The sequence below is a fragment of the Palaemon carinicauda genome, chromosome 9 (genome assembly GCF_036898095.1).
Source record: "Palaemon carinicauda isolate YSFRI2023 chromosome 9, ASM3689809v2, whole genome shotgun sequence".
In the NCBI taxonomy this organism is placed as follows: Eukaryota; Metazoa; Arthropoda; class Malacostraca; order Decapoda; family Palaemonidae; genus Palaemon; species Palaemon carinicauda.
In genome coordinates, this window is record NC_090733.1 from 159481529 (window position 1) to 159507314 (window position 25786).

A 25786-nucleotide genomic window follows, 5' to 3' on the forward strand; every position below is an offset into this window, starting at 1 on the left:
CTTTGATTGTCGCATCTTCCAAATCATCTGATCTTGTGAAAAGTAATGTCTTTAGTTTCTTCTTAAATGCAATTGCTCTCTTTAGATGCTTCATTTCAGTTGGCAGTTTATTATAATGTCTAGGCGCACATGTCTGTTTTGACGTTGTTTCTTATTTTAGAATGATTTATTGTTAATTTGTTCTCTTCATTTATTTATTTCCTTATTTCCTTTCCTCACTGGGCTATTTTTCCCTGTTGGAGCCCCTGGGCTTATAGCAATCTTGCTTTTCCAACTAGGGTTGTAGCTTGGGTAGTAATAATAATAATAATAATATGTCCTGTAAGTGGTAATCCATATTTTTATACTGAAGCAACTTATCTTATTTACTTTTCCAGAACAAACCTCTGGTCTTGATTACGGCACCTCTAGCATGACTTCATAAGTGGCCAGGTGTACTGTAAAAATATGCAAAGAAGATAGTCCAGTTTTACGTCATTACACCCAGTGACGTCACACTCCCCGTCTTTCCCAGAGAGGAGGTCATTTTGTTCTGTGAAGTCAGAGGAGAATGTCACGCTATCATTTTCGTGATTATGCCGCATTTCGGCAATCTGCAACCGCTGAAACAGAAGTAAGTCAATCCTTAAATATAATAGCTATTCCTATAAATCCTTCGATATATTGAAATAGTGCATTTTTCGTGTTATTGGTTTCTAGAAATGCTCAGTGAAAGCCGGTCAGTCCGTCCATTTTGAAAATTGATTCAGGTTACTAGCCCGACAGGTAGCGGTTTTGAGTATTTGCATTTTTTTTCCAAATACTCCTCCTAATATCATAAATTTAAACTAAGCATCGACAATAACTACAGGTATCCTTGAATACTTGAGCTTATAGTGAAACTCAGGGACCTAACAATTATCAGAACTCTTAATCTGCCCATCAGGATTTGATTTAAATTCTTGATATGTTTAGTAATATTACAGAACCGGTTCAAATATTGTCTTAATGTAGGTTATGGCAAAGTTTACTCTTCAGCCTGTAACCAAGTACGAAATTGAACTGTTTTATTTGCCATATATGAACTTCAACTTAAAATTCATTTAGATTAAGAAATAGGATACTGGCACAATCTTCAAAAATATTTCGAGGTGATAGCTGTGCTCTAGTCGAGATCATAGTGCAATGCAAGTTCATATAATGGTGGTTGTCACGTCTTTTGAGTATTGTCTTAAGTAATTTTACATTGAGGTAACAGTAAGTAGATATGGTTTATAAAGTCACAATTACCATAATTATTGAATTTTGTTTTACAAGTTAACAATTTTCCCCCAAACTAATTCAACCCGCATATTTCAATAAATCCTCATTACTTAAGTTTATATCTCATAGCCATGAATCGCTTGGTAATAATAACCGAGGCAATGAAATTTGAAGTTCGATAATTGATAATTAACTCTGAAATACTAGTCCACGGGGTTAACACGCGTAGCGAAAAATTTTCTTGCCAGAACATGGGAGTAATGAGCCAAGTTAAAAGCCGAGTGAAGCAAGCATACGGCAGAGCAAAAATCATTAAATCATTAGCTCAATAATGATTGAATAAGAAGGTATTTGTAATACGATGAACAGTCACAAGAGTCTTTATAGAAAATGGGAAGGAATGTCACGTTTTCTATGTGTTCTGAAGTCCTGGCAAAGAAGAGCTCCAGTGTCTTGACAGGGTTTCATTACTAATTATTACTGTTTACATAGCGGTGTCTTTTTTTTATTACGATGACCGGAGGAAAGTTTAAACTTTATTTATAAATAAACATCATACTATTAGACTGGTGCACGGTATATTTTAAGGTTTATCGAACTTTAATTAATGATTTTTATCGCAAAACCATAGTTTTTCAGTTATGGTGGTCGACCCATCATAACTCAAAAAGTATGGATTTCCGTAAGAATGTTTTATAAAAAAAAAAAAAAAACGTTCAAAACATATAATTATATCGTATTCCAGTTTTTAAAGCCGTAAAAGATGTTAAAATATGCTGTCTGTTGGAACCAAGATTTGTCTATTTTAGGCTCCAGAGCCTTTAAATATGCGGCCCCGAGACTTTATAATAAGCTCCCACGAAACATTCGAATGATTGAAGATATTAAGGTTTTCAAGAGGAAACTGAAGATTTTCTTATTTCAACAGTCATACAACAGTGACGATTTAACATAAATGAACAATACGCGATATGAAACGTTAAATACCCTCAACGAACAAGGTAAAACGAAAGTGGAGGTCCTGTAGAGAGTGGGATTCCCCTGCTGTATGGGACCGGAAAAGCAGCCATCAAAGTAAAGTACAACATTCGTAGGTTGGAGTTATGTGGACTTGCATTATTTGCTAGGGAGGCTGGTGAAATGAATGATTAAAGCAATAACTTTAATTATTTACTGTTCTCTTGGCATTAGGCCTTGCACTTACTGCCATTCTCACTGCGTGCTTCCAATCATCAATGTTCAATTGCCTATCCCTCACTACACCATCTACACTCTGCCTCACTCACAGAATAACTGCAGGTGTGACAATATCTTGCATGCCTGCCGGCCTTTTGCTTTTTCTATGACCCCTAAGAGTGAATGTTAAACATCTGCCCAAGTTACCCATAAGAATGTGAGGATTCTAGAAGAAACAGTAAAGGTACAATATAAACGCAGATGATTGCCTTTTGCTGCCATAAGTTCATTTGATGTGAACGAGGACAACAATCTGGCAACTGCTCAGCATAACACTGTTAAAATGTGGGTTTTCATGTTTTTCGCTCTGACTTGATATGCAAAGGTAATTGAAAATTATTCATTTTGAGTTGGGGCATATTTCCCCTCGGTAAAAATCCTAACAATTTCCTGTAAAAAAGACCACAAAACAGTTTAAAACAGATGAAAGTGTGCTAGAAAAACCTATATTTCACTAGATGAATATTGAAACTATCAGGACAGGTCAAAGTTAGAGGAACAGTAAAAAGGGAGGAATTACAATAACTTTTTCTATGGTGACGGACCACCGATGTATTTTAGTTTCCAGGAAATTAATGGGATGCGCACTAACCTGAAATATTGTACAGTACCACCACCCAACTTGGCCTGAATTGCCGTATCCTTACTTATTGGGCCTTGCAATGCCCCATTACCCTAAGCTAACATTGAAAAATAAATTTGATACGTATTAAATGAAAGTGCTTTCCGACATCTGCTGTTACAAATGTTGCCTTGGGCCACCTGGTATTTCAGTCGATGATGGTATAAACGTTCTTATACCCCGTGTAGTGGAGTTGAGTGTGTGGGGGCCCTTAAATGTAGATGTGAGTATGAGCAAGGTAATGATTGGTTTTCTTGAATTCTATCCCAGTTTCAGTATGCCTTGGATGATTGAACTTGGATGTCTGACAAGGAAGACATTTGCAAGCTCATTTCTCAATGTTTGTCTGTATTGCCCTCTAACCAGACTCACGGGTGTGATAAATTATGGTCTAAGTTAAAAGCCGTTTCTCAAAAGTAACTGAAGATAGAGGCTAGGTCTTCTGATACCTGTCCCGCAGGCAATGGTTTTCTCGCTGTCATCTATGAAAAAATCTCTCTACAATAGGGTTAGAGTCTGGGAGCCCAGAGTTGCTGTAGGTTTTCGTCATCCTTCTGGTTTTTTACAATTTCAAGATTATCATCTAGATTTGGGCGGTCATAATGGTGTTTTTGGAAAAAAACATTTGGAACATTCTTAGAAGAGGCCTTTAGGTACCTGATGGTGTAGGAAGGAGTATGCCCATAGTTGTGGCTGTTGGCATGTTGGCCAGTAATCTTATTTTTTTATTGTGACTCCATGAATCAAGAGCAGATGGTCTGTTCGCAGAAGTCACGGACAATTTACAGTATAACTAGCACAAACGGATGCATTATCTAAATTTCATATTCCCGGAGTTTCACCTTCATTAACCTTGAATGAATGGCTGTCCCCTAACATGACCAAATGTAGATTGATTATTTAAACTTCTTCTCTACTATAGGGAGAATGTTAAATAGCTCATTAATTACTTCTGGTTCTTGGTGGGAAGACAAAAATTTAACCCAACATGAGGACTTGCTTGAAAAGGAACTATGGTTAGCGGTAGTTAAGAAGCTGTGTTGTTAAGATGTTATGAATAACCATTAAAACTCTTAGTATGGCATGTTAGTAAGCCTGGGTCGGTAGGCACTTAGTTACATCACTTGATTTTTCCTCATTTACTTGGAAGGATGTAACACTAATACCTAAGTTGAGATCAGGGGAATCAATGTGAAATAATTTTACAAGTGTGTAGCATAGGCTCATAGAATTAAGGTTAGCCAGGAATTTTATAGAACACTTCAAAAGTTTTAATGTAGCATATGTTGTCCAAGAGTAATATACTTGTAAATTACATACTAAAATACTCGGGATTTTCAGCAGGATTTAAATATTAGCCTTCAAGTCTAAAATAAGCTCGTGTGGCTCACCCAGCACATCTGCTTTTGAGTATTTCAAAATTTTACTGAGATCTCAAGATCATTTTTGTTTATCTGGAGTGGAAACTTTGAAAGTTACTGCACATTTAATAATCTATTTATAATAAATGAAAGTAATTGTTCTATTCCTGCTAATGCATAAAATTCACCACCAAACACACCAGCATAGAAGTATACGTAAGACTTTTTGTGATGTTCAACTCTGTACCTAGAATAGTTACCTTTCTTTGATCTAAATATTTTTCTTTCCTCTTTCAGAAAATTTCTACTTTGAAGGAAGATTGACTGGACCTGTATAGCGATTTCTGTGGATTTGAAAATTTTATTTTCTTGTGTCGGCCATGTTCCCTTCAGATGAAAAGTTTCTTCAAAATTGGCAAGTACAGATTTATACAAATTTAATAATTATATTATGCAAATTGTAGCTCATTGAAATGCCAGATCTGTTTACTTCCCTGTTAAGTATTTAGTCAAAAAAGTGTGTTCAAATTCCTGAAGTATATTTAGTATACAATCCCAAATTTTAATCACCTTAATAAGCCCGGTAATGTAAAGTCGAAGAAGTTAACAGATAATTATAAATTTGTTGATAAACTAAAGTTAAAGATTATAAGTAAAGACTACTATAATTTGCTTATGGAATTAAGTTTTCTGTTTTCAATTTTATTTCATTTTATTATATTTTGTGAGTTGCTATACTATTCATTATTACTAATTAACATGACAACACTACGATTCTCACACGTTGGTTATTAAATGAAAATTATATTTTGCTGTGACAGAGAAGGTGCGGGGGGATAGTTTGAGAATGACTCTTGGGTGAGAGCATGAAAAATTCATTGCATTTTTAAACCATACGTTGCATGAAACTAGTTGTAATTCATAACCATTTGTTATTAGTGTAAGACTAATTATGGCAAACTACAGATCGATGGTCTTGTAATTTATAAATTGAGGTTGGGTGTTTGGGTTATATGCACTGGCTTAACTGGTCAGTTTCTTTTGAGGTAAATTAGCTTCTGTATACTTTGCCCGTTATATGACACATTTCCCTGTTAATTACTGGCTTCCTGGCTGGATATTACCTTGTTAGTGTCCTCCCCCCTCCATATTGCAAACATTTCCATAACTAAACCAATTTGTTACAAAATATCCTCCTACTTTACTCTGCTTCCACTTCCTTTATATCCTCCAACTTTACTCTGCTTCCACTTCCTTTATATCCTCCAACTTTACTCTGCTTCCACTTCCTTTATATCCTCCAACTTTACTCTGCTTTCACTTCCTTTATATCCTCCAACTTTACTCTGCTTCCACTTCCTTTATATCCTCCAACTTTACTCTGCTTTCACTTCCTTTATATCCTCCAACTTTACTCTACTTCCACCCACTTCCTTTATATCCTCCTACTTCCTTTCTATCCTCCTACCGTACTTTCACTCCCATATCATTTATATTCTCCTATCTTACTCCACTCCCACTTCATTTATATCCTGCTACCTTAACTTCTCTCTCACTTCCTTTATATCCTCCAACCTTGCCTCTTCTCCCACTTCCTTTATATAATCCTACCTTACTCTGCTTCCAATTCCTTTATATCCCCCTACCTTACTCCACTCCCACTTCCTTTATATCCTCCTACCTTACTCCACTCCCACTTCCTTTATATCCTCCTACCTTACTCCACTCCCACTTCCTTTATATCCTCCTACCTTACTCCACTCCCACTTCCTTTATATCCTCCTACCTTACTCCACTCCCACTTCCTTTATATCCTCCTACCTTACTCCACCCCCACTTCCTTTATATCCTCCTACCTTACTCCAATCCCACTTCCTTTATATCCTCCTAGCTTACTTATGCCCCTACTTCCTTTCATTCCTCCCAACGTACCTCCACTCCCATATCCTTTATATCCTCCTACCTTACTCCAGTCCTCCTTCCTTTATATCCTCCTCCTACTTTATATCATCCTACCTTACATCTGCTCCTACTTCCTTTCTATCTTCCTACCGTACCTCCTATCCCATATCCTTTGTATACTAATTCCATACTCCACTCCCACTTCTTTCATAACCTCCTACCTTACTCCAGTCCCACTTCCTTTATATTCTCCTACCTTACCTCTGTCCCTACTTCCTTTCTATCCTCCTACCTTACCTGCGCTCCCACTTCCTTTATATCATCCTACCTTACCTTTGCCTTCACTTGTTCTATATCTTCCCACGTCACTCTGCTCGCACATCCTTTATATCCTCTTACCTTATTTTTGCCCCCACTTCCTTTATATCCTCTTACCTTATTTTTACTCCTACTTCCTTTATATCCTCTTACCTTATTTTTGCTCCCACTTCCTTTATATCCTCCTACCTTTCCTCTGTTTCCACTTCCTTTATATCCTCTTGCCTTTCTCCACCCCCTCTTCCTTTGTATCTCCCTACTTTACCTCTGCTCAAACTTCCTTTATATCCTCCTACCTTACCAATCCTACTTCTTTATCCTCCTACCTTACCAATCCTACTACTTTATCCTCCTACCTTACCAATCCTACTTCTTTATCCTCCTACCTTACCAATCCTACTTCTTTATCCTCCTACTTTACCAATCCCATTTCCTTCATATCATACCTTACCAATCTCACTTCCTTTATACCCTCTTACCTTACCAATCTCACTTCCTTTATACCCTCTTACCTTACCAATCTCACTTCCTTTATACCCTCTTACCTTACTTCCACTTCAACTGCCTTTTTTATCCTCCTACCTTACTGTGTTCCCACTTCCTTTATATATTCCTACCTTACCTCCACTCCCACGTTCTTTATATCCTCCTTCCTTACCTATACTCCCACGTACTTTATTTCCTATTATCTCACCTCCACTTCCACTTTCTTTATATTCTATTACCATATCCCCCACTCCCACTTCCCTTATATCCTCCTACCAGACCCCCAATCCCACTTCCCTTATATCCTCCTACCAGACCCCCAACCCCACTTCCCTTATATCCTCCTACCAGACCTCCCACTTCCCTTATATCCTCCTACCAGACCTCCCACTTCCCTTATATCCTCCTACCAGACCCCCAATCCCACTTCCCTTATATCCTCCTACCAGACCTCCCACTTCCCTTATATCCTCCTACCAGACCTCCCACTTCCCTTATATCCTCCTACCAGACCTTCCACTTCCCTTATATCCTCCTGCTATACTTCCATTTACACTTTAGTATATCCTCCTACCTTACCTCCATTCCTATCCTATCATACCATACCTCCAATCCTATCCTATCCTACCTTACCTCCACTCCTATCCTCCTCCTAACCTTTACTTCTATCCTAATACCTTACCTCCACTCCTACCCTTCTATCATATCTCCACTCCTAACCATCTACATTATCTCCAATCCCACTTCCTTTGTAACCTCCAACCTTACTCCATTCTCACTACCATTATATCCTCCTATTTTACCTCCACTCCTTTTTCCTTTGTCCTTCTACCTTACATCCACTCCCAGTTCCTTTATATTCCCCTTACTCCACTCCCAGTTTCTTTATACCCTCCAACCTTACTCCACTCCTACTTCCTTTATATATTCCTTCCATACTCCACTCCTACTCTCTATATATCCTGCTACCTTACTCCACACCCACTTCCTATATATCCAGCTACCTTACTCCACTCCTACTTCCTATATATCCTCCTACCTTATTCCACTCCCTCTTCCTTTATATCCTCCTACCTTACCTCTGTCCCTACTTCCTTTCTATTCTCCTACCGTACCTCTGCTCCCATTTCATTTATATCCTCCTACCTTACTCCATTCCCACTTCCTATATATTCTCCTACCTTACTCCATCCCCACTTCCTTTTTATCCTCCTACCTTACCTCCAATCCCACTTCCTTATATCCTCCTCACTCCACTCACTTCTTTTATATCCTCCTACCTTACTTCATTCCCACTTCCTTTTTATCCTTCTACCTTACCTCTAACTCCCACTTCCTTTTTATCCTCCTACCCTACCTCCAACTCCCACTTCCTTTATATCCTTCATCCTTACTCCACTTCCACATCCTTTATATCCTCCATCCTTACTCCACTTCCACATCCTTTATATCCTCCATCCTTACTCCACTTCCACATCCTTTATATCCTCCATCCTTACTCCACTTCCACATCCTTTATATCCTCCAACCTTACTCCACTTCCACATCCTTTATATCCTCCAACCTTACTCCACTTCACTTCCTTTATATCCTCCAACCTTACTCCACTTCACTTCCTTTATATCCTCCAACCTTACTCCACTTCCACATCCTTTATATCCTCCAACCTTACTCCACTTCACTTCCTTTATATCCTCCAACCTTACTCCACTTCACTTCCTTTATATCCTCCAACCTTACTCCACTTCCACTTCCTTTATATCCTCCAACCTTACTCCACTTCCACTTCCTTTTTATCCTACTACCATACATTCTTTCCCACGTCTTCCTTTATACCATCCTATTTTATCTCATTTTCCACTTTCATTATATCCTCCAACCTTACTCCACTCCCACTTCTCTTACCTTACTTCACTTCCCTTTCCTTTATATCTTCCAACCTTGCTTCACTTCCCTTTCCTTTTAATCCTCCTACTTTACATCCATCCTATGTCTTCTTTTATATCATCCCATCTTCTTTCTGTTCCCACTTCTTTATATCCTCCTATTTTACTCTACTCCCACTTCTTTTTATCCTCCTACCTTACCCCATCACTCACAATTTAATTATATCCTCCTACCTTATTCTACTCCCACTTCCTTTCTATCCCCCTACTGTACCTCCACTCTATATCCTGTATATCCTTCTACCTTATTCTACTCCCACTTCCTTTCTATCCCCATACTGTACCACTTCTCCCATATCCTTTATATCCTCCTACCTTACTCCACTTCCACTTCCCTTACATCCTCCTTCCTAACCCCTCACCCCACTTCCTTTACATCCTCCTACCTTACCCCTCACCCCACTTCCTTTACATCCTCTTACCTTACCCTCACTCCCACTTTCATTATAGCCTCCTTCCTTATTCTACTCCCACTTACTTTTTATCCCCCTACCGTACCTCCGCTCCCTTATCCTTTATCTTCTCCTACTTTACTCCATCCCCATATCCTATATCTCCTCCTACCTTACTCTACTCCCACTTCCTTTATATCCTCCTACCTTTACCTCCGTTTCCAATTCTTTTATTCTTTTACCCTACCTCCACTCCCAATTCTTTTATTCTTTCACCTTACCTCCATTCCCACTTCCTTTCTTTTAGCTTGCTATTTAACTTTTTTCCTCCACAGTTTAACTATACCGTTTTTTTACCAATTGTGCTTGGGCACTGAATATCCTCACAAGCTCATTGGTTGTGGTGGTGTATTGGTAACACCTTTTGTTGGTTATCGCCAGACTGGAGTTCAAGTCCTGCTAGTGCCTTTGGTCCCTGCAACATCACCATCCTTGTGAGCTAAGGATGGGTGTTTGTGAGAGCATAGAGGTCTATCTGCTGAGTCTTCAGCAGCCATTGCTGGCCCTCCTTGATCTTACCTTGGGTGGAGAGTGGGCTTGAGCGCTGATCGTATATATATATATATATATATATATATATATATATATATATATATATATATATATATATATATATATATATATATATATATGGTCAGTCTCTTGGGCATTGTCCTGCTTGATAGGGCAATGTCAGTGTTCCTTGCAAGCCTCTGCCAGTCATCACTGGCTTTTAAACCTTAGACAGGCCTTGTTACATAACCCAAAAACAATTTAAAATCTTCGAACACAGTCATATATTTTTGTTGTTGTCTTGGCGATCTTCTATCCTTTGTTTTTTTTTTTCTTTATATTTACTGGCCTGCTTCCCACGTTAGGTTCCCAGAACTTTTACAACAATGTTTCTTGGCTTATAATATCAATAATATTGATAGTTGGACAGTTTCAGAATTTGAAAATTAATAAAGGCAGATTGAGAGGTTATAAGGTTTGAATATAAAGTGGAATACAATCATTTTAGTTTCTGTCCCTTTTCTATAGTTGTTATTTGTATAGATCTACAGGCATCAGACATCATGACAAAATCTCAGAATATTATGATTAAATATTTTCATATATACAATTGTCATTTGAAGCTTACCAGATTTTTTTTAACATGAGAAGACGTTCATATGGAATAAGAAGAATAACGTTAAAATGATACAAGTTTAAAGTAAGTAGGTTACCCATGAAAAGTAGAAAAGGTTCTTATCGTTTTTAAGGTACCATTACACAGGAAATCTCAGTTGCGTAAGCTTAACAATTGTTTTATTGTATAATGGATGATTGTTTAATAATACTGCAGTGGTGATGCAGTTCTTCCATACTTTTTAATTACATAAACAGCTTATTTGTTAGACTATTTCAACGGTTCTTCTATTGCAATTTATTTGAATCTGCCCTTGAAAAAATTCTTTCTGTAGAGAACCTATGTCAATTTATTTGAATCTGCCATTTAAAAAATCTTTCTTTACAGAAGCCAGTTCTAAGTTCTGCAAGTATTGAAATCTTCCCTGTAAGGATAAACCAACAAGCATCATAGACATGATACTGGCAGAAAAGGAACAGACACTCATACTTAAAAATGTTGTCTTCAACCGTTTGTCCATTGGCTCAAAAACCTATTGCCAAACCAGCTTGATGCTCCATCATTGATAGAAAGGAATAGTTTTGTGTAAGTATATTAAAAACAAGTTGAGCAAAAAAATTTGTTTGTCAGTCATTCAAGTCAGTTGATTTGTTCGATAAATTTGTCTTAATCATTGATGAGTAGTATCTAGTTGTGATAGCTTATATAACTTCAGAAATGACGAGTTTTAACAAAACTTACGCATTACTGTACATTTTGACTGATAAATGTTTCCCAGGCAGATTTGTCCAAATTTAATCGAATCTATTCAAGAAAGTACCTTATAGTACATAAACTGTATAATTTTATAAAAAAAAAAAAAAAAAATCTTTGGAATTGGCGGTTGAATATCTCAAAAATTTATTATATCGATACTTAACAAGTGCTACGAGCGAACTACTCGTACAGCTCTTGATTATCTTGAAAGGTTTTACATGTAAAATGTTTCGCATGCGTTTATACTCAACCCTTTGACCCCAAGCCGATATATTGTCATTCATAATAGAAATTCGTCATTGTCATTATTTTCCAATTTCTGCGAAAGTTAACTCCAATGATTCAGATTATTTTTTATCATGCTCGATGTTTCTTCGTAGAGATGTTAAGTCTGTACTTATGCTGATAAGTCCATTTTACTTCTAAAGCATATTACATCCATTCATTGTAAAATAAAAAATACAGTAATAGTACGTAAAATGAACCCCATTTTTAAGATTAAAGGGTTTGATAACCATTCACTGTAAAATTAAAAAATACAGTAAAGGTACGTAAAATTAACGCTATTTTCAACATTCAAGAGTTTGATGCACGACTTTTTGGTTTCACAACTCTTGAAACTCTTCGCCGTTTTCTCACATTTGCAAGCCATAGCGAGTATAAATTTTCGTTCGCATTAAATTTTATCAAGTTTCCTTTCATTTGTACTGTGAAATGATTGCAGTTTCCATGAACGTTTGTACATGATGATACTTCCCTAAAAGCATTGTGCTTGGTTTCAAATAAATTTTCTCGAATTGTCTTAAATAAGAGGCTATAGATCTCTCTCTCTCTCTCTCTCTCTCTCTCTCTCTCTCTCTCTCTCTCTCTCTCTCTCTCTCTCTCTTGTGAGAACGCATGTGTGTGTTGTGGTATAAAATAAGGGTTAATGTTACTTATGAACCCATGGAGGAGCAGTTTGAGAAATACTTTGTGAAGAAAGTTAACGTTGATATGAGGTACGATAAAACTTATTTTTAATCGAAATTGAAGCTTTCTATCTTCTTTCCCACTGTTATCCCTAAATTAAGGGGTCGTTGCCTGATGCACACTTTCCAATTTCTTCTATCCACGGCATCCTCTTCCACCAAACCTCATCTTTATGTATCATCCTTCACCTTATCTAGCCATATCTCTTCCTACCTCTTGATCTTCTCCCAAGCCCTCCTCACTCCCCCCCTCTTGATCTTCTCCCAAGCCTTCCTCACTCCCCCCCTCTTGATCTTCTCCCAAGCCTTCCTCACTCCCCCCCCCCTCTTGATCTTCTCCCAAGCCCTCCTCACTCCCTCCCTCTTGATCTTCTCCCAAGCCCTCCTCACTCCCTCCCTCTTGATCTTCTCCCAAGCCCTCCTCACTCCCTCCCTCTTGATCTTCTCCCAAGACCTCCTCACTCCCTCCCTCTTGATCTTCTCCCAAGCCCTCCTCACTCCCCCCCCCCTCTTGATCTTCTCCCAAGCCCTCCTCACTCCCCCCCCCCCTCCCCAATCCATCCTCAACCCATGCCCATATCATCTCATTCCAATCTTTCAAGCAGTGATATTCCCATAATCCACCTCAGCCTTCTTATCTCTGTTCTCTCAAGTTTAGCTTCCTCTTTTTATCTTAGAGGCTACGTTTCCTATATATACATTAACACTGGTCTTATCACTGTGCAATAAATCTCGACTTTTAGCTTGATTGGCATTTTCTTATCCCAAACCACTCCTACTACCTCACTCTACTTCCCCCAAGCTGTCCTTATCCTATTCTTAACTTCAGCCTCATATCCTCGGTCTTGACTTATAACTGCACTTCTACTTTTCTGCATAGCTATCCTGTCTCTACCTTCCTTACTGCTCACCATAGCTTCTCTCTTATCCACATTTACTCTAAAGCCACCCCTTTCCAAGTCTCGTGCCACTCTACAGTCCTGCTCTGTAGGCCTTCCTCATTTTAACCAGTAATCACCAAAGCATCTGCATATATCAACTACCACACAACTCTCTTTATGATCTCTTCAATTAACACATCCATGACCACCACAAATGAAAACGGGATTAATGCTCACCCCTGGTGTAATCCAACACTAACTTCAAAGGTTTGTTTCGCCAGCACTTGTTATTACTTTAGTACTTATTCTTCTGTACATTACATCTACCATTATATCCAACTTCTCTAGGACTTTTCTTTAAGCACCAGAACATCACTGCTCTTCTCTTGATATTCTATCATAAGCTTTCTCTAGATCTACAAAAGCACAAGAGAACTTCTGGTCACCTTTTGGTCTCTTTCCTGTGGTTGTCTTAATATGAAGATGACATCTACAGTCCCTCTTCCCCCTCATGAGTCCATACTGCTGTTTTTTTAATCTTCACCATCTCAATCTCTCATCTAATACCTTCTAAAAACCTTTCAAACCATGCTCTGTTAGTTTAATTCCCCTATAGTAACCACAACCCATGATATCACCTTTCTGCTTAATTATAAATACCATTAAGACTCCTCCCAGTCTTTAGGCATTATTTCCTCCTCCCATACTGCTCTTAATAAATTAGCATCTATTCTCCTCCCCCTCTCTCTCTAACTAGTACCTTAACAATTTCAATTTAAAACTGACGGATCTGGTGCTTTGCCATTTTTCATTTTGCTCAATCCCCCCCCCCCCCCCATCAATTTTCTATTCCCTATTTCCATCACTGGCCCCTCCACCCTTTGTACTTCTCCCAGTGCCTCTTATTTTCAGTATTCAATAGTTGTTCACTCTTATTTTCAGTATTCAATAGTTGTTCAAAATATATTTTCTTTCTGTTAATATATGCATCCCAGTGCAATGTATTTCAATCTCTATCCATGATAACTCCCAGTTGCCCCAAATCCAGTCTTGTCCTTTTCCTCAAGTTTGAAATCATGTAGATATTTTTTTCCTTCGTTCCCAGTCTTAAATTCAATTGTTCTACCTCTCTCCCAATAGCTACACTGTACCTACTTTCCTCTTAGATTTTTTTTTTCATCTTCTCTGTACCGTTCCTCTTCGCTCTGTGCATGTCGTACTTTTCAGCCCTCAAATGCCATCGATTTTCTTTTAACTGACAATTGCACCCCTGTTCCACTACTATTTTCTCCTTTCGACACACCATGCCCGCTTGTTCTTCCACTAATTCCTCGGCTTTCCCTATACATAGGTCTTTCATACCCATTCAGATATTTTCCACTTGCGTTACCCTGTCCACTCTCTCAAGTTCACTCTCTCTCTCTCTCTCTCTCTCTCTCTCTCTCTCTCTCTCTCTCTCTCTCTCTCTCTCTCTCTCTCTCTCTCTCTCTGTATATATATATATATATATATATATATATATATATATATATATATATATATATATATATATATATATATATATATATATATATATATATATATATATTGCTCACCCTTTTCTCTTTAAGTCCCAAACCTTCATTCTAGTTCTCCTATTTCTCTTCTCTGGTTTTTTACCTCTCATTTCAAAATACATCAATACCAGTCTATATCGTTTAACACAAGCTTCTCCCAAATCACTTTACAATTCATCACATTGTTTTTTGTCAACTCCTCCATTTTCATAGGTTATCAGGTGCTTCTCCAATTTCTGAAACCAGGTGTTCATATATGCCAGTTCAAAACCCTGAGCCCCCTCTTAATATATTTCCAACCTATGGCTTCCGTAGACCACCTCAAATCCATCCCTTGAAGCTTTCTATAAATGATGCAAATTTTATTAGTTTCAGTATCCAGTTTTCATTTTGAATGTGACATATGAGCTGTTGGATATGGGAGAAATCCTCCCTTGCCCATTACCCCTTACATAGGAAACTGGAGATGAATTTTATCACAGAAGTTAGAATGGATATAAATGGTGGATGAATGGTAATGGTGAGGCATTTAAGTGTAAATTTCAGGAATGAAGAAAGCATCAGATACTTGACAGGAATGAGAGTAAGAAATTTGCCTTATTTGTAGAATAGAAATGTTTCAAAGGAAGCAAAGGTTGGCGTGATCTTTTAATCTTTATATAGGAGGATTAAAAAAAATAAGCCTGAGACGAAGAGACCAGGTTCGTAATGTTATCGTAGTTGATCGATCATTTATTGAAGTGTCGTGATAATTTCGAAATAAAGAGGAAAAAAGATATAATTATTATAATCTTGTAATGATAAGTTAGTAATAATTAAATAGAGGTGATGGATTGTTGAGATACGAGTGTATTGAAGAAAAGGGGGATATCTTAGAATTACACTCGTGTGGTGGGCAGGCTATACTAGGTCATGATAAATAGAAGAGATATGCCAATGTTGTTGCAAAAGGGCTGTCTTTTATATGGACAGTCATTATATCAATGGAAATTTCTAAGGGCTCGTCCGTGACTTTAATAATCACTTTGTTTTTCCATAGTGTGTGTTTTAAGGACTTCAGTTTTTTTTTCTAATGCATTTGTATAGATGTGTTTGGTGCGTGATTCTTTCTTTTAGATTCGATTTATGTCTTTCTTTTAGATTCGACTGATATCTTTCTATTCTTCCGTTCCCAAGTCTATTTTCATCGTTTTCTTCTCCTTTGATGATTTTTCTTTAAATACCATTTCTATTTTCATTTGTGTATAATTAACTGGAATGTATTGATGTAATCACATTTTCCAAAGATTGTTTCAGTCCTGCCATTCAGTTGTGCTTGTTTGGTTTATTTGAAAATAAGCTACTTTGTTAAACAACTGCATTTTTCTCTTTTCACAAACGTACTAGTTAACGAATGTAAGAATATTTTCAAATTCACCCAATTTACCCCTTTTAAAACATTCGTCATTAGCTTACTATATATTTTACATTATCGCATTTCTCTTTAAACGATGGTTCAGTCATTGCCGAGAGATTTGGGACATTAATCATTGATTTGACAGTTTCCCCGGAAATGATTCATTACAAATGATAAAATTCATTGCGAAATTTCTGAAGGTATATACACTTCTATTTCCAATTGCCAGGTTAATAAAAATTGCCACTAAATATATGTATTTACTAACACATAATTTTCGTGAATTGTTATCTGTAATAAAAGCTTATTTGCACTTTGAGAAAAGCTCGTAAAACGACCTCATGCTTTTGAGCTCGAAAATCTAATTTCGAATTTTTTGCGATCAGAAAACTTTTTATTGCATAGAACGTCTGTCTGCAATTGCATGTTCAGCACATTAAAGTCAGTATTAGCCTTAAACCTGTTTATTTTTGGAAATTATAATCGAGATAAAATGATGGTTACTATGCTAGAAATATAAAATCTATATATCTCTGTGCTAGACGTAATGTACGATTTTAATGAAATAAGTCATGCAGCAAATTGAAATTGTAATTTATGAATTCATCGTACTGTGAATTGAGATGAATGTAGCTAAATGTTTATTTGAATCCATACTAGTGAATCTACCCATTTCGTGTACTGTTGGAAGTTTATCAATAATTTCTTTTCTAAATATATAACTTGACCAAAAGTGAAAACCAAAATAAACTTGCTTAACGTGGTTTGAATCTGAGATATGTATAAAGCATTTATTTAGCTGAGAATTGTTTTTAAGCAACCAGAAAAACAAAAATAGAAAACCTAATATTTTACCGAACCTGGATAATATTCTTTGACTGAAAATCCAACTTTTGCAGTTCTGAATTAATTTCCTGGTTATCCTTGCAAACGTGTTTCAATGCATTTTGGTCATGGGGGAGCTATTTAAAACATTCTATGATTAATCAGTGAATCTATTTACTTTATCTTTGCTGTTAATTCTGATGTTTTTCAATAATAATATAAATTATACAAATTAAACTTGCTAGACATCACACAAGATAGTAAAACACACACATCTCTCTCTCTCTCTCTCTCTCTCTCTCTCTCTCTCTCTCTCTTACATACCTCCACCTTTCAACTATGCACACATACTTCCATTTTTCAACTATACACATACACCTACACTTTTCAATATGCATACGCACCTCCACCTTTCAACTATGCATACGTACCTATACTTTTCAGCTATGCGAACGTGCCTTCACCTTTCAACTATGCATACGTACCTATACCTTTCAACTATGTGAACGTACCTCCGCCTTTCAACTATGCACACGTACCTATACATTTCAACTATGCACACGTACCTATACCTTTAACTATGCACACGTACCTATACTTTTCAACTATGCACACGTACCTATACCTTTAACTATGCACACGTACCTATACCTTTAACTATGCACGCTTACCTCGACCTTACAACTATGCCCAAATACCTCAACCTTTCAACCATTTAACTATGCACACGTACCTCCATCTTTCATGGATGCAAACGTACCTCCACCTTCCAACTAAGCATACACACCTCCACATTTGAACTAAGCACACGTACCTTCCTTTGAACTAGCACACGTACCTCCACTTTTCAACTCTGAACACGTACCTCCACATTTCAAATATGCACACACATCCACCTTTAAACTATGCACACACATCCACCTTTTAATTATGCACACGTACCTCCACCTTTCAACTATGCACACACATCCACCTTTAAACTATGCACACATACCTCCACCTTTAAACTATGCACACTTACTTCCACCTTTCAACTCTGAACACGTACCTCCACCTTTCAACTATGCACACACACACCTCCACCTTTCAACTATGCACACACACCTCCACCTTTCAACTATGCACACACATCCACCTTTTAACTATGCACACATACCTCCACCTTTAAACTATGCACACTTACTTCCACCTTTCAACTATGCACACACACAATCACCTTTCAACTATGCACACACACACCCACCTTTCAACTATGCACACATACCTCCACCTTTAAACTATGCACACTTACTTCCACCTTTCAACTATGCACACGTACCTCCACCTTTCAACTATGCACACGTACCTCCACCTTTCAACTATGCACACGTACCTCCACCTTTCAAAAATGCACACGTACCTCCACCTTTCAACTATGCACACGTACCTCCACCTTTCAAAAATGCACACGTACCTCCACCTTTCAACTATGCACACTTACCTCCACCTTTCAAATATGCACACTTACCTCCACCTCTCAACTATGCACACACACCTCCACCTTTTAACTATGCACACATACCTCCACCTTTAAACTATGCACACACATCCACTTTTAAACTATGCACACATACCTCCACCTTTAAACTATGCACACACATCCACTTTTAAACTATGCACACACCTCCACCTTTTAACTATGCACACATACCTCCACCTTTCAACTATGCACACACATCCACCTTTTAACTATGCACACATACCTCCACCTTTCAACTATGCACACACATCCACCTTTTAACTATGCACACATACCTCCACCTTTCAACTATGCACACACATCCACCTTTTAACTATGCACACATACCTCCACCTTTAAACTATGCACACACATCCACCTTTTAACTATGCACACATACCTCCACCTTTCAACTATGCACACATACCTCCACCTTTTAACTATGCACACACACCTCCACCTTTCAACTATGCACACACATCCACCTTTTAACTATGCACACACATCCACCTTTTAACTATGCACACATACCTCCACCTTTCAAATATGCAAACGTACCTCCACCTTTCAACTGTGCACATGTTCCTCCACCTTTCAACTATGCACACTTACCTCCAACTTTCAACTATGCACACTTACCTCCACCTCTCACCTATGCACACACATCCACCTTTTAACTATGCACACATACCTCCACCTTTCAACTATGCACACTTACCTCCACCTTTAAACTATGCACACACATCCACCTTTCAACTATGTACATGTACCTCCACCTTTCAACTATGCACATGTACCTCCACCTTTAAACTATGCACACGTACCTCCACCTTTTAAGTATGCACACTTACCTCCACCTTTTAACTATGCACACATACCTCCACCTTTAAACTATGCGCACACATCCACCTTTAAACTATGCGCACACATCCACCTTTTAACTATGCACACACATCCACCTTTTAACTATGCACACACACCTCCACCTTTAAACTATGCGCACACATCCACCTTTTAACTATGCACACATACCTCCACCTTTCAACTATGTACACACATCCACCTTTTAACTATGCACACGTACCTCCACCTTTGAACTATGCACACGTACCTCCACCTTTCAACTATGCACACACACCTCCACCTCTCAACTATGCACACGTACCTCCACCTTTCAACTATGCACACACACCTCCACCTCTCAACTATGCACACGTACCTCCACCTTTCAACTCTGCACACGCACCTCCACCTTTCAACTCTGCACAAGTACCTCCACCTTTCAACTCTGGACACGTACCTCCACCTTTCAACTATGCACACGTACCTCCACCTTTCAACTATGCACACGTACCGCCACCTTTCAACTCTGCACACGTACCTCCACCTTTCAAATATGCACACGCACCTCCACCTTTCAACTCTGCACACGTACCTCCACCTTTCAACTCTGCACACGCACCTCCACCTTTCAACTATGCACACGCACCTCCACCTTTCAAATATGCACACGTACCTCCACCTTTCAACTCTGCACAAGTAGGCTACCTCCACCTTTCAAATATGCACACGTACCTCCACCTTTCAACTATGCACAAGTACCTCCACCTTTCAACTCTGCACACGTACTTCCACCTTTCAACTCTGCAGAAGTACCTCCACCTTTCAACTATGCACAAGTACCTCCACCTTTCAACTATGCACAAGTACCTCCACCTTTCAACTATGCACAAGTACCTCCACCTTTCAACTCTGGACACGTACCTCCACCTTTCAACTATGCACACGCACCTCCACCTTTCAAATATGCACACGCACCTCCACCTTTCAAATCTGCACACGTACCTCCACCTTTCAACTCTGCCCAAGTAGGCTACCTCCACCTTTCAAATATGCACACACACCTCCACCTTTCAACTATGCACAAGTACCTCCACCTTTTCAACTCTGCACACGTACTTCCACCTTTTCAACTATGCACACGTACCTCCACCTTTCAACTATGCACACGTACCTCCACCTTTCAACTCTGCACAAGTACCTCCACCTTTCAACTCTGCACAAGTACCTCCACCTTTCAACTCTGCACAAGTACCTCCACCTTTCAACTATGCACACGTACCTCCACCTTTCAACTATGCACACGTACTTCCACCTTTCAACTCTGCACAAGTACCTCCACCTTTCAACTATGCACACGCACCTTCACCTTTCAACTATGCACACGCACCTCCACCTTTTCAACTCTGCACAAGTACCTCCACCTTTCAACTCTGCACACGTACCTCCACCTTTCAACTCTGCACACGTACCTCCACCTTTCAACTCTGCACAAGTACCTCCACCTTTCAACTATGCACATGCACCTCCACCTTTCAACTCTGCACAAGTACCTCCACTTTTCAACTATGCACACGGACCTCCACCTTTTCAACTCTGCATAAGTACCTCCACCTTTCAACTATGCACAAGTACCTCCACCTTCTTAACTCTGCACACGTACCTCCACCTTTCAACTCTGCACAAGTACCTCCACCTTTCAACTATGCACACGCACCTCCACCTTTCAACTCTGCACAAGTACCTCCACCTTTCAACTATGCACAAGTACCTCCACCTTTTCAACTCTGCACACGTACCTCCACCTTTCAACTCTGCATAAGTACCTCCACCTTTCAACTATGCACAAGTACCTCCACCTTCTTAACTCTGCACACGTACCTCCACCTTTCAACTCTGCACAAGTACCTCCACCTTTTCAACTCTTCACACGTACCTCCACCTTTCAACTATGCAGAAGTACCTCCACCTTTTCAACTCTGCACACGTACCTCCACCTTTTAACTTTGCACAAGTACCTCCACCTTTTAACTTTGCACACATACCTCCACCTTTCAACTCTGCACAAGTACCTCCACCTTTCAACTATGCACAAGTACCTCCACCTTTCAACTATGCAGAAGTACCTCCACCTTTTCAACTCTGCACACGTACCTCCACCTTTTAACTTTGCACAAGTACCTCCACCTTTTAACTTTGCACAAGTACCTCCACCTTTTAACTTTGCACAAGTACCTCCACCTTTTCGACTCTGCACACATACCTCCACCTTTCAACTCTGCACAAGTACCTCCACCTTTTTAACTCTGCACACGTACCTCCACCTTTTAACTATGCACACGTACCTCCACCTTTCAACTATGCACTCGTAGCTCCACCTTTTTAACTCTGCACACATACCTCCACCTTTTTAACTCTGCACACATACCTCCACCTTTTTAACTCTGCACACATATCTCCACCTTTTAACTATGCACACGTACCTCCACCTCTCAACTATGCACACACACCTCCACCTCTCAACTATGCACACACACCTCCACCTCTCAACTATGCAGAAGTACCTCCACCTTTTCAACTCTGCACACGTACCTCCACCTTTTAACTTTGCACAAGTACCTCCACCTTTTAACTTTGCACACATACCTCCACCTTTCAACTCTGCACAAGTACCTCCACCTTTCAACTATGCACAAGTACCTCCACCTTTCAACTATGCAGAAGTACCTCCACCTTTTCAACTCTGCACACGTACCTCCACCTTTTAACTTTGCACAAGTACCTCCACCTTTTAACTTTGCACAAGTACCTCCACCTTTTAACTTTGCACAAGTACCTCCACCTTTTCGACTCTGCACACATACCTCCACCTTTCAACTCTGCACAAGTACCTCCACCTTTTTAACTCTGCACACGTACCTCCACCTTTTAACTATGCACACGTACCTCCACCTTTCAACTATGCACTCGTAGCTCCACCTTTTTAACTCTGCACACATACCTCCACCTTTTTAACTCTGCACACATACCTCCACCTTTTTAACTCTGCACACATATCTCCACCTTTTAACTATGCACACGTACCTCCACCTCTCAACTATGCACACACACCTCCACCTCTCAACTATGCACACACACCTCCACCTCTCAACTATGCACACGTACCTCCACCTCTCAACTATGCACACGTACCTCCACCTCTCAACTATGCACACACACCTCCACCTCTCAACTATGCACACATACTTCTACCTTTTAACTATGCACACACATCCACCTTTCAACTATGCACATGTACATCCACCTTTCAACTATGCACACGTACCTCCACCTTTCAACTATGCACACACACCTCCATCTTTTAACCAAGCACACACATCCACCTTTCAACTATGTACATGTACCTCCACCTTTCAATATGCGCAAGTACTTCCACCTTTCAACTATGCAAAATCAACTAAGAACACACAACTCCACCTTTGAACTAAGCTCGCATACCTTCATTTAAACTATGAATACGTACCTCCATCTTTCAACTATGCACATATACCTCCACCTTGCAACTATGCATAAGTATCTCCACCTTTCAACTATGCAAGTATTCTCATTGTTACATACCTGCTCGCTCTCTCTCTCTCTCTCTCTCTCTCTCTCTCTCTCTCTCTCTCTCTCTCTCTCTCTCAATTTTTCTTGCTTCAATGTGAATAAGATTAGTATGAACACGATATTATTTAAATTAAAGGGATACAATTAAAAATAACAAACGGCAACAATAATTAAAACATCAGATGTAACTGAAATCACGTTTAGATAATTTGCCTGTAGAACATTTTGTCTATAAGAGTTTACTTTTTCATCTAAGAATATTTACTCCCGATTTTTTTCAAGAGTATTTTAGTATCTAGAGTTCTCTAATACTCGTCTCTTTGCTGGCCATTGAAGTGATGTTAGTTTTATCTATTTCAGAACTGTCGATGAATGCAAGAGAAAACCACAATCTACAGAGATGCAGTTTATTCAGCAGCTGTTTGTGACTTTAGTACCTGTTTTAACAGTAAGAAAAGAAGTCGTCGAAAAGTTATAAAAATCTACAAGTCTGAGCATATTCTTCTTTGCTAAAAGTAACATCCACTGTCGCCTCGCTACAGGGATATTTAATTTAATAGATATGACCATATATCAATCACACCCATATTGCTAAAGCGGTGAAATGACTTAAAACTGCTAGTAATTCTTTAATAGCAGTTTTAAGTCATATTACACCGCTTTAGCAATATGGGTGTGATTGATATATGGTCATATCTATTAAATTAAATATCCCTGTAGCGAGGCGACAGTGGATGTTACTTTTAGCAAAGAAGAAAATGCTCAGACTTGTGGATTATTTTATAACTTCAAGATGAATTTTTTCTTACTGTTACAGGTAGAAAAGTAACCAAATGAAGAGCTAAGTTCTACCATATTAAGGAGGAAAAAATACTTTTATAATATTTTTGTACTTTAAAACTTTATTATTAAATACAATAAAATGACACCCAATCTACGGACGCTCTTTTATTTAAATTTTAAAAAATCCTCAGCCCCCCTTCGCTAAGAAACTTTTTTTTTTATTAAAAATGAAAAAAAAAAATATATTTTTTTTTGTTTCTCCTGGAGCCAGCTTTGCAACTTGGCTCTAGGGTCCGAGTGAGGTTCCCAGCAGAAGGCAATCAGGGCAGAGGTCTTCCTCCACCCTCTGAGGCAAATGAACCGAGGAACCAGAGTTATGTAGAGAGTTTGAGTGTATGTCTGAGTTCACAGAAAATGGGAAACCTTCAGCCATAACTCAAGTATTCATGATGATATGCTCGTGTATTTTGTGGTCATGTTGAACGAAAAGTATCATTTCCCAACGATGGAATATGAAGTAAGGGTTGTCTTAGGTAAAAGGTTACATGTGCCAAAAGTACGGGTATAGGGGCTTGCTAAAGGCCTCAAATTACTTTGTTTACGAGCGAATGGCCCTCTTACCCTGGCTCTAATTACTTAGACACACCAAAGTGTTTCATTTGGAGAAATATATTTTGAAGAGATTTACCCCTTTTAGATTTTGCTATTTAAATTCAGCTCTTAATAAACAAGACTGAATATAATTGTTCAACAAATGATCATAGAGATTACTAATCTGCTATTTCAACTTCAAATAATTTTTATAAAAGAAAACTATCATGGATCATTTTGTCTTTAACTTAATTGCAAAATATTAATTTTGAAATGGATTGAACTTCAAATATTTTCAAAAACTTGAGACTACCGTGGATCATTTTCTTTATATACTATATTCCAAAATTATTTTTAGATAATGAGCTATGTAATTTACTCAAGTTTTGTAATAATTGCTAATTCCAATGAGTGAACCATGTTTGCAAATTTTTTTTTTTAAATTAAATTTTATAATGGATTAGAAATTAAAGCAAGCAATACAGTGCAAAATGAAACTTTATTATCTTTCAAAAGTTACAGTTTTCCATAAACCTCATACATAGTTTTACATTTCATTACAGCATCTGTTACAAGGTAAATTTTCCAGATTACATTCCACGATTCTCCCTAATATATGGATATACAGACATTTCCAGCCTACAAGACATGACGTTTAAAGTGTGATTAAACTATACAGTAGTTAAAATCGATCAATTCTCTAATTTAGTTAGACCCAAAATAAGCATAACAATGTGCTTATAAATAAAAGTTCATGACTAAAATAGGCCTAAACTAAAGGCCAATTCGATTTCAAATTAACTGCCAACCTAGATTAAACTGCCAATTGTAATATACACATTTTTGAGAAAGGTACGGTTCAACTTTCTAGGTAAAATGTATCTAAGTTGATTACGGCCGTTAAGTATTAATGGAATAGTAAAACTCTATTGACAAAGACCCTGTACTCAAGTGTTCCTATGCTCTTAAAAATTACTCACGACTACATCATTAGGGGGAAATAATTGGTTGTCTTCAATTGAGGTTTAAAAAAGGAGAGAGAGAGAGAGAGAGAGAGAGAGAGAGAGAGCGCTACCTTGACTCATTTACAACGAGAGAAAGAGAGAGAGAGAGAGAGAGCTACCTTGACTCATTTACGAGAGAGAGAGAGAGAGAGAGAGAGAGAGAGAGCTACCTTGACTCATTTACGAGAGAGAGAGAGAGAGAGAGAGAGAGAGAGAGAGAGCTACCTTGACTCATTTACGAGAGAGAGAGAGAGAGAGAGAGAGAGAGCGCTACCTTGACTCATTTACAACAAGAGAGAGAGAGCGCTACCTTGACTCATTTACAACGAGAGAGAGAGAGAGAGAGAGAGAGAGAGAGAGAGAGAGCGCTACCTTGACTCATTTACAACGAGAGAGAGAGAGAGAGAGA

At 38.5% G+C, this 25786-nt stretch overlaps 1 long non-coding RNA gene across 2 annotated transcripts in view; it reads left to right on the forward strand.

Moving 5' to 3' along the window:
- The window catches only part of LOC137646945 (uncharacterized), a 31010-nt gene extending 7074 nt beyond the window's left edge, over window positions 1-23936 (forward strand). Inside the window, exons 2-5 of one of the 2 annotated variants that reach the window (XR_011045502.1) lie at window positions 378-613; window positions 4759-4880; window positions 11061-11258; window positions 23360-23936. This is a non-coding gene — a long non-coding RNA (uncharacterized lncRNA). The remainder of the gene's footprint in view (window positions 1-377; window positions 614-4758; window positions 4881-11060; window positions 11259-23359) is intronic. The other variant, XR_011045501.1, reaches the window with a different exon arrangement.
- Window positions 23937-25786: the final 1850 nt, after the last annotated feature.